The sequence below is a fragment of the Chiloscyllium punctatum genome, chromosome 48 (assembly GCF_047496795.1).
Source record: "Chiloscyllium punctatum isolate Juve2018m chromosome 48, sChiPun1.3, whole genome shotgun sequence".
NCBI classification, from domain to species: Eukaryota; Metazoa; Chordata; class Chondrichthyes; order Orectolobiformes; family Hemiscylliidae; genus Chiloscyllium; species Chiloscyllium punctatum.
In genome coordinates, this window is record NC_092786.1 from 42,808,167 (window position 1) to 42,819,044 (window position 10,878).

General features: G+C 39.2%; 1 long non-coding RNA gene across 1 annotated transcript in view; it reads right to left on the reverse strand.

The window, feature by feature from the left end:
- Nucleotides 1-10,490, reverse strand: part of LOC140468939 (uncharacterized) — a 35,481-nt gene extending 24,991 nt beyond the window's left edge. Inside the window, exon 1 of the long non-coding RNA XR_011955890.1 lies at nt 10,232-10,490. This is a non-coding gene — a long non-coding RNA (uncharacterized lncRNA). The remainder of the gene's footprint in view (nt 1-10,231) is intronic.
- Between the last annotated feature and the right edge of the window lie 388 nt (nt 10,491-10,878).

Consider the following 10,878-nt stretch of genomic DNA (forward strand, 5'->3'; position numbering starts at 1 on the left):
GCTGAAGGGCTTGTTTCCATACTGTAGGGAATCTAATCGTCACAGTTAGAATTTGACTATTCCCTGCAGTTTGAAAAAAAAAACCAACACACACCAGATCTGGCCATTAAGGGGTGATTTGCATTACATTATTTCTGGAGGTGAGGTGGTCACTACATTGTGTCTTGAGTAGCATGTGACTGTGAGGACAATGGCTGGGGGTTGTCTTGTGGGCATTATTAACTGATGTTAATAGTCCTACTCCGCAACCACCTGACGAAGGAGCGACACTCCGAAAGCTAGTGCTTCCAAATAAACCTGTTGGGACTATAACCTGGGTGTTATGAGATTTTTAAACTTAAAAAAAGAAACAAGCAGTTCTTGTCAGTTCCCAGAGGCAAATGCAGTGTCTGACATTTTTTGTTTGCTTTTGGCTTTATGGATAAAAGTAAATGTTTTGAACTGTTTGTGATGGCTCCCAAATTGATCAGTGAGAAGATACTAGGGAAAAACAAGCAGTTTGTACATGGAATGTAGCTGAAGATGGGTAAGCTGTGTCGCTTGGGTTTTAAAAAGCAATAGATGTAGGAATGTGAATTTGCTCGTGCAATCAAGTGCCGTCAAGATGCTCTGAAGCTTTTTTAAAAAATTATTGCTCTTCCAGTACTTCCACAGTGAAGAATAACTCAAAGCTGTCAGCACATGCCCAGGTGCATGACTGGAATTCAAAGGTGGCACCAGCACCAGGGATCCAAGGATACCCTGGCAATGGCGAGGACCTCTGCCTATTGTGAGTGGGAGAATACAATGAGCAAGCACTCTAGGGGTGTGGTGCGTAGGTAATAAGGCAAGTTTTAGGAGAGACTAAGAAAACCCACTCACTATGCTTTGCCGACAGAAGCATCCACGAAACTTTCAAAACGTTGGCACTTAGCCAATTTCCAGTAAAATTCAGACCAAGCTCTTTATTCGTAACTTCTGGCATCTAAAATTGCTTTCCCATTATATTAACACAAGGTACTATAATCTAAAATGACATCATGTGTACATCTGGTACTGTGCTTTTGTTGGTTTCTGTAAATCAGGCAGTGTTATATCATAGAGTCACATCTGTACAGCATGGAAACATACCCTTCGGTCCAACCTGTCCATGCCGACCAGATATCCCAATCCAATTGTGAGAAACAAAGCTCACACACTTCAATAATTTCAGTCCGAGACAAGATCTGAATCAATAGTGTCATTTATTTTACACTTGCAAGTGGGTGTGATGTCCAATGTCTAAAAGGCAGAGGACATACACACCAGGTTCAATTCATACATAATATTTATATGATTTAATGTCCATTGTTTTACACTGCTCCCTCCCCTGCTTACATCATCCACTTCCCTAAGACCGGCCCCCATTACCCCTGTTTGCCTCTTGCCTTATCCGGCCTTGTCTGTGATAAAATGCTTATTTCTGGTCTCACAAGGCTGTTTGACCTTACCCTGCTATAGGTCATTGTTAGGCATATCCTTTCTTCATCATTATCTACCCCCTTCATCTGTGCCTTTCCCGAGGCCGTTCCGATCCCTATGACCCTTTTAATTGGGGCTTGTTCCTGTGTTTTCGTAAAAGTGGGAAGCAGATGTTTATACCTACTGTTTGTACAGACACATCTAGCTTAACTTCATCCTCTCACAACATCTTATCTATTTGCCCACCGTGCCTACTATTGTTCATTGGCACATTTCATTCTGACATACAATTTTAGCTAATACAAAAACAATTCTACATTTCCTCTACATCGTTTCCATTCTTGTTGACTCAGCTCTTGACTAAAACAATTACCCTCTGGTGTGAGTTCACCTCCTTTGTAAAATGGAATTGCAGAAGTAACACTAATCCACCTATATCCCACACAATCTAGTCCCACCTGCCAGTACCCGGCCCACATCCCTCCAAACCCTTCCTATTCATATACCCATCCAAATGCCTCTTAAATGTTGCAATTGTACCAGCCTCCACCACTTCCTCTGGCAGCTCATTCCATACATGTACCGCCCTCTGAAAAAAAAAGTTGCCTCTTAGATCTCTCATATCTTTCCCCCCTCACCCTAAACCTATGCCCTCTACTTCTGGACTCCCCACCCCAGGGAAAAGACCCTATCCATGTCCCTCAAATTTGTAAACCTCTATAAGGTCACCCCTCAGCCTCCAATGCTCCAGGGAAAACAGCCCCAGCCTGTTCAGCCTCTCCCTATGGCTCAAAGCCTCCAACCCTATTAGTTTGAAAGTAAATATTATGGCATACATTGGATTCAAATCAAAGATCATGTTTATTGCAGTTAAAAAGATCTGGTTGTGAATTTAGTTAAATGTTTTTAATTGCTATGTTACATTAAACCTTGGCCCAAACAGCTTAAACTTTTGGAAAACAGGAAATACCTTATTTTAACTTGAATTTCATAGCATCAAAACAACAGTGATGCAGTAGTGAAGTACTGCTCCCCCCATATTAGAGGAATGCCTTCATATGCAAAATAGTCTTCACGCTTCCATAAGCTAGAAACACATCCTTGCAAAAGATGATTTCCCTCCAGCTTTTCAAAGTATCCCTAAATGGTAACGGTAAATAACTATTGTTGCTTCTCATTAGGGTTATTCAGTTCTTCTAGCATGGACAGGTTGAGTTTTTTTTTTAAAAACACTGGGGAAAATGCAGTCAAAATGCTAAAATTAGCAACTCTGGCCTGCAGCCAACAGCTATGTACAAGATTCTACATGCTCACTTGTTCAGATATAGGTGAATCCACGTCAGCATTTTTAGAAACATAGGGACAAATTTGGCATAATGGTAAGAAAGTCAATTTACACAAAGTATATCTATATCTATTGACATGATATAGTTGTGCAAATATTGTTTTTAAAAAAAAAATCAGTTAATCTCTATTGCTGCAATGGAAGCAAAAGAATTGGTTGCTGCAAAACAAAGTTATTTTGGCTGAGAACAGAGAAGAATTTACATAGGTTATAAATAATTAAATCGACCAGTCAGCTGATGAAAGTTGCATTGAGGTCAGAACACAAGAAGCAAAATTGGAGTTTGGTGTATTGCATACTTTTGAAACTAGGCCTCAGCTGTGAAATATATTTTGAAAAACCATTATATCGCAGCCAGATGTATTTCAGCAAAATTAGTTGAACCATTTCAATAAACTATATTAAATTTGATCAAGTGTGCCACTTCTTTAAAATGCAACCTTTTAAGTTTTCCTTTACTACAGAAATAAGTTTAGCTTGTAAGACAGAACATTTTACATAGGGGTCAGAAAGTAACAGAACCAGTGAATAGAAAGAGAAAGAAAACTATGTCGCTGGGCTGCAGGTACATGATGAGATATACAGCTTGTTGGCAGTGAATAAGCATGACCGCCTTCAGAGGCGGAAAAAAAAATCTAGAAATGAATTTTACGGCACCCAACTAGCATTATTAAAAGCAGCAAGCACAAAATAAAATGCAGGAGCCACCCCAACGCCTTCCCACATGCAACCCCGACCAAAATGCCCATATTATGGAACCCACAGGTAAGCAATCTGGAATGTTCACCCACCCTTGATGCTAACTGAAGCCTCTAAAAGAACAATTGGCTGCCACTTAAAGGCCTAAATCCACTTCACTTCCTTCCATCCCACTGGGAAAGGCGTGAAAATGGGAATGTGGGAGATTAGAAATGTTGTTTTTGCAGATGGGTAAGTGGGGGTGGGGAAGGAGGTGAAGAGGGGGAACAGGATACAAACGGTCGTGGAATTCAATGAATATAGAGGGTCTTTTAAAGAAAATAGTTTTAAGCTAGGAAATAACTTTCATTTCACAATAAAGCTTATAGTATGATAAGAGAAACTAGAATAAAGAATAAGCTGTAACAAACAAGGAACAAAGAATGCAGACAAGGACAGCAGGATGGCCAGATAAGAAAATAACTAACAAGTGAGGTAATTGGCTTATGATAGGATGGGAAAAGGGAGGTGTGTTTCTGCAACTTGTAAACTGAATAAGAATGCTTTAATGTGTTATTTTTACGTGCATTTCTGTTTGCCTTAATTACTTGCTGCACCTGCATGCTAACATTTTGTATTTCATGCACAAGAACAGAGTCCTCTGCACTGTCTCTTTTTAAGACCATTTCTCCTGTCAAATATAGTAAGAGTGCATGATATCATACTTTCCCACATTAAACTCCAGCTGCCAAGCTTTTGTCCATTTCCTCAACCTATGTATATACAATCGCAGGTTCCTTGTGTCCTCATCACAACATACCCCTTCCACCTATTTTTGTACAGTCAGCAAACATGGATATCTTAAGTCATTAATATCGATAGAATATAATTGAGGCCCAAGGACTGATCATTGGTTCTCCACTAGCTACATCTTCCCAAACTGAAAAAGTCTCACTAATTCCAGTTGTTTTCTGTGTGCAACCAGTCCTCAATCCATGCTTGTAGGTTACCTTCAATACCATGAGCTCCTATCTTGTGCAATACCCTTTCATTTGATCCTTTATTGAATTTCTTCTGAAGGCTACATCTACCAATTACCTTATATCAACTCTACTTGCTATGTCCTCAAAAGGACATGAGAAAGTTTGTCAAGCAATTTCCCTTTCACAAAATCCAAGCTCATCTTTCTAAAATGTCCTATTTCTTCCTTAATAATGGACTCTAGCATTTTCCTCAAAGCTGGTAGACTAATTGGAATCAGTTTGGTTGGTACTGCTTTTCACCATCTAAAGAAATTATCTGGATGCAAATATAGGAGACATGGTTGGTAAGTTTGCAGGTGATACCAAAATAGGTGGTGTAGTAGGCAGTCAAGATTATCATGAATAATGACCTGCCAAAGGAAGTGGTGGAGGCAGGTACAATTACAACATTTAAAAGGAATCTGGATGGGTATGTGAATAGGAAGGACTTAAGAGGGAGATGTGCCAAATGCTGGCAAATGGGACCAGGTCAGATTGGGATGTCTGGTCAGCCGGACAAGTTCAACCAAAGAGTCTGTTTTTATGCTGTATGACTTTGGCTTTATCAACAGAGGATTTCCAATTCCCTAAGAACAATAATAAATGTGTCAATGTGGAACATCTGGATTTCTTGTGACCATGGTGCTTATTGGTTCGTAATTAATTCCTATTGCCCTAGCCATCTCTGGAAAATTCACTCTTGATAAAAGCTCTTCTTGATAATGAAGATTGATGCAGTAAAACTAGCAGTTTACAGTTCAGTTACCATCTGTGCCAAACTGCAGACACTAATAAGCCTGAGAGTCTCATTTCATATATGCAATTAATATACAATTTCCTTTGTTATTACAATTCTTCAATGAGTGTTCAGTTGAAGATAGCCTATCAGTCTTCATATTGGCATATTTATGACCATATAGGTCTGTTGATATATGGGAATAGATTTTTCATGTCAGAAGTAACTTTTTCACTCAGAGGCAAAAGCGAAGCATATCTTATTTCAGATTGCCAACACAGCAATTTCTTTTTTTTTTAAAAAAAGATAAAAACAGTATATTGGTTTAGAAAAACATCAGCACTGTTTGCGAAAGTATTTTCTTTCACATTACACATCAATTTCAGGAAAATATGACTGTTTTATCCCTGTGTATCACTAAAGCTAATCACACATTGTAGAAGATTTTGGCATTGCTTAAAGTGACAATGTCACTTTAGTAGATCAGCCATAAGAGGACAATTATTTTAAACCAAAAACGATCAAGCTGAACAAAATGTTTCCAATAACAGCAGGATGCCGCATATTGAACAATACAGCCGGGAAGTGACTGATCATTTATTCTTAGTCAATGAGGGAGCATTATCACCATTGAAAGTCAAGCTGGCAAAAACTTTCAAACTCAATGCAATTCACATCCCTCACCACTTGTCAAAAATGCTGATTTTACTGTTTCTTTTTTAAAAAAATTGGCTGACAATCTCTCAGCTTTTAATAATCTACTTTAAGTTATTACGTCTGTTAGTTTTAGTCTTATTTTGTATTATCAGTTTTCTGCCAAAGCACAATGGCGGAGTAAGGCACAGGGTACAAGATAGGATTGTTGTTAACATCAATTGAATTAATCAGAAACAATGTAGCTGTGAGACACGTTAAATGTAGCATCTTGTTACATAAGAAAATCAGGCTGCAGAGGAATTTTAAAAGTTAATTGCAGACAACGCAGATTTAGTCAGCAGATGCTGCTTTCATATTTTATTCACTCTTTGGACATGAACATCATTTCCAAGACCAGCATTTGTTGCCTAATTGCCTCAATGTGGTGATAAGTGGCAATCTTGAACTGCAGTAGTCCGTACAGGATAGGTACACCTATGCTGCTATTCACATGTTCTGGGTTTATGTCCAGGCTGCAGTGAAATAATGATGATACAGTTGCAAGTCAAGGTGGTGCATGGCTTGAGAACTTGCAAATGGTGGTGTTTCTGTGCCTTGGTAGCCATTTTGCTTTGTGAAAGAAGAATTTGAGAGGTTGGAAAATGCTGTTGAAGGAGACTTAGTGAGTTGCTACTGTTTATTGGATGTGATAAAAAGATGGATTATTTTGAAATCCAAATATCAAATAAAGATCAATTTGTTAGTTTTGTGAAGACTTTCATTTAAAAAGCAGCTGCATGAAAACAGACCCTCCAGCCTGGAGCAGTGAATTAAACACATCATTACTAAAAGGCATGTGACCTAAGTCAAGTATTTCGTAGGACACCTTATGGTATTAACAGATGGAGTATTTACACTGCTGAATTTACAGACAGACCAGAAGCCATTTGTTTAGCTTTTGACTTCACTTCAAAAGATCCAAGGGTTCTGTTCAGCAGGGAGAACAGTTTTCACCTAGCAGGAGAACCAATTTTTCATTCTGGGAACCAGTCATATCAACAAGTGATTTTTAGCCTACGGTATCTCCAAGTTGCGAAACATTAAGAAAGTGTTCCAGCTATCCACCTGAAAAGAAGTTTAGACCAACAGATTCCAAAAAGGTTCATGACCACAATCAAAAAACTGTCTTAACAGTTCAAGGAAAAGAGAGAGTTAGTTGAGTGAAACAAAGAAATGGAGATGGAAGTGATATTTCCCTAGAATTGAGAATCTGTAAAAGGATTGTGTCACAAAACAGGGGGTTAAACCTTTGTTTTGATTTTTCTGTTAAGATCTTCTATCTGCCATATAACTTCATTTGCTTGCTTTCTTTTGTGTAAAAAACTTCTGTTCTGTTGTTAAAGAACATCTGCAGGTTCGCTTGAATAATGACTAACCACCACAATAAGCAACTGAGAAAAAAAATGATACATTTGATCCATCTAGTCAGATTTCATTCTGAGAACTAACTTGTCCAATAACACCATGCGTTGGAATCATCATATAGTGGAATCTAAATTAAACAATGTATACTTGAATTTCAGCTAAATTTAAATCTGGACAGTTGAATCTTGATTCCAAGTGTTTGTGCTTAAAAATTTGCTGTGGGGATTTGAAAGGTGAATTTGGTGTTAAAACGAGTAATTAAATGTTGCCAGTCTCCAAAGTAAAATCTGACACACAAAAAGGAAAATGCTAGCGACTCAGCAGGTCAAGCAGCATTGTTGCAAAAAAAAAACTGTCAATAATTAAAAAAGTGTAAACTCTTCCCACAAAGGTGAACAATCTAACAGATGAATAGCATTTAAGAAGAAACAAAGCATGGAAAAGGAGACTGGAAGTAAAGTGCACGTGCACACAGGAAAAGATGGAATGGTCTGCACAGTTCTCCAGTTGAGGGTGGAAGAATAAAAAGGAAATTAAAGAGAAGTGATGTGATGTACACATGGAACAAAAGAAGGCATAATGTAAGAAATAAAATATACATATAAAACACTGAATATAAGAACAGCTGAAAGTGGATAGCTAAGAAGAATGGGGAGTATGAAAATTGACAAGTTGAACAGACTTCAGGTGCCTGGCAGTTGGATATATTCTTAAACTAGCCCCTCTTTTCATTTTAAAGTCTAATTAGTTGTTGAAGGCAAAACACTGCAGATCCATGAAAAAGGATGACTGCTTACCATGTTTACTGTCCAGATAATTGCACTTAATTTCAGAACTAGAATACAAGAAATAGGTGCCATCATTCACTGAAATTATGGTTAAATAATTTCAACATTATTTTTCTGCACTACCGATGTACCTCTCAATGTTTCCAATGTTGAGAAATCTGTTGCACAAACCTTGCAAAAATCTGTTGATCTCTATCTTAAACATGCTTAATAATGGAGCTTAACTGTCACATGGGATAGAGAATTCAAAAGATTCACCACTTTCTGAACAAAGAAATTCCTCCCCAGTTCTAAATGGGCCTTATTCTCAGGCTGTGTCCAAGATCCGTCAACCAGGGGAATATTGTCCTTTCGTCTGCCCAGGCAATCCCTGAAAAAATTTTATATGTTTGAATAACCTTTTATTCCTTTTCTAAGCAGAGAACAAAAGCCCAGTCTAGTTAATCTGTGCAGAACAGTACCCCCATCCCAGAAATTAGTAAGCAAGGACGAACTATTTCAATGGTCAACAGGATTAGTACCTCAGGGCAGAAATTTAAGGTGATAACTGGACTTGATTTTTTTTAAATGCACTGAATTGTGATCTAGAATGAATTGCCAAAAAAGTGATAGCTGCACATTTAATATTAACTTACAGGGGACTAATACTGAAAGATAAATATTTACATGTTATGGGGACAGAGCATGAGTGTGAGACTAAGTGGTTGGTTCATTCAGAGAAACAGCACTGGCAAACAGCTTCCTCCTGTATTGTATCATTTTATAGTTTATGAAGTATCAGTGAAAAACCTGATGCTGACCTCTTTATATCAAAATTAAAATCTGATTCAGATTACAATGGATATTGTTTATGTAGATTTGCCCCACAGTAATTAAATCCAACTCCAATGAATGATTTACAGTAAGTCATAAGGAATGCAATAGGGAAAATGCAGTCAATTTGCCTGCTGTGATGTCAGATGTCAGATCATTTGTTTCAGCTTTAGGTAGAGGATAAGCATTTTCCAAGGTAAATGATAAATATTTCAAAGCAGTAATTACAGAAAGTGCTAGAAGGTTCAACACTTCTGGAGGTGGCTCCATACATTTTTGCAATATACACGATACTTGCAGAATACACACTACATTAGTTAGCTAGTTCAGCAAAACTCCCCTGATCTTTTGCCTTCTCCAAAAAAGGGAATATGAACAATACAGTGCTCCCTCAATACTACACATCAGTGTCAGCCAAGATCATTTGCTCAACTTAGAACTAGCCTTGAATCACAATTTTCAGGCTCAGAAGCAAGAGTACTTGCTCCAAATCAAGGCTGTAAGCTACAGCCATCGACTAGGTAATGACTTTAACATGGAGAAAAAAATCCAAGGGGATTGATAGGACAGGATCAAAAGAATGTCAAAGGGGTAGAAGACATGGGCAGACTGATGTGAAAGTGGGGATAACGTATCAATGATATGTCACAGAGGTGAGTTTTAAGAAGAAAAAAAATAGAGGAGGGGATTAGAAAAAATTAGAGAGGGGATTCTAGATCTTGGAGAGGTTTGTCCAACCTTTTCACAAGGGGGCCATGGACTCACTCAGCACAGAACCCCAATCATTCACCCACTTACATCTCCCAGTCATCCACTCACCCACATTCCCCTAGTCACATGTTCATTGCCTAGCCAACAATCACCCATCCCATACCACCTAACTGGAAGCCCTTACAACAGCTGGACAGCTCTACAATGCATTGTGTTACAGATTTGATTATGGCCTAATCCATTTCATCCAAATATACTTGGTATTGACTCACCGTGTAGCATAACTGAAGACCAAATGGTAATCGATATTACGAGAATACTTCAGTTCATGACATCACAATAATTTTAGATTTAATTGATAGCACTTCAGTACTGAACTTTTGTTTCAGTAGGACTTAACAAAACTACCAATTGGTTGATTGAACAGCAGTGTTAAAAACCTATCAATAATTCAGTACAGAGCGGCATGACAAAGAGCAGAGAACTGGAGGCCGACACTAAGTATAATGCAATACGGGAAACTGGGTTGGGAATGGGGCAGTGGACAGGACAGAGACATTCACCAAAAACTAACCAAGAAGTGAGCGGGTGTTGCTCGGAGGAATTATCAGCCTGTGAAGAATAAAAATCCACTTACCCCGAGTTTAAAAGGGATTGTTACGGCATAACCTCCAGGCAATCCTCACCAACATTGACAGCATCCTGAATAAAAATGGTAACACAGCACATGGAGGCCATTCGGCCCGTCGGGTCTGTGCTGGCTCCCTAGAAGAGCAACTCATGCCTTTTCGAATATGTGGAACGATTACAGACAGCATTAGGACTCCAGGAGAAAAGGACATTGATGAACACCTTGCTGTGTCCAGGTGATGCCCATTTACTTCAGCACAGGGAGCTCACGGCCGGCCCCGTTACTATGGAGACACGACGGGACGACGCAAAGAGAAACCAGCGTGGAACATTGGCTAAATCACGTGACGCCGACCGAGGGACGTTCCCTGTGGGGGCGGGACTAGATACCACTGGAACAGAGAGCCGCCTACGAGGCGGGGCTTAATCATGTTGGGGAGCGGGGCAAGAAGAGGGCGGGGCTTCACATCGACGAGTTAGGGGAGACCTTGGTCTTCCATTGGGAGGCGTGGAAGAGGCGGGGCGATTGTTCACCGAAGGGGAGGGACTTAGTTAGCCATCCCAGTGGAGGTTTTGGTCTTGGATGGAGGAACGGGACAAGTTGATCCCCCGCTACGTAGTTAGTTAAAAATTAACTTTGTCCACTTCAGTCCA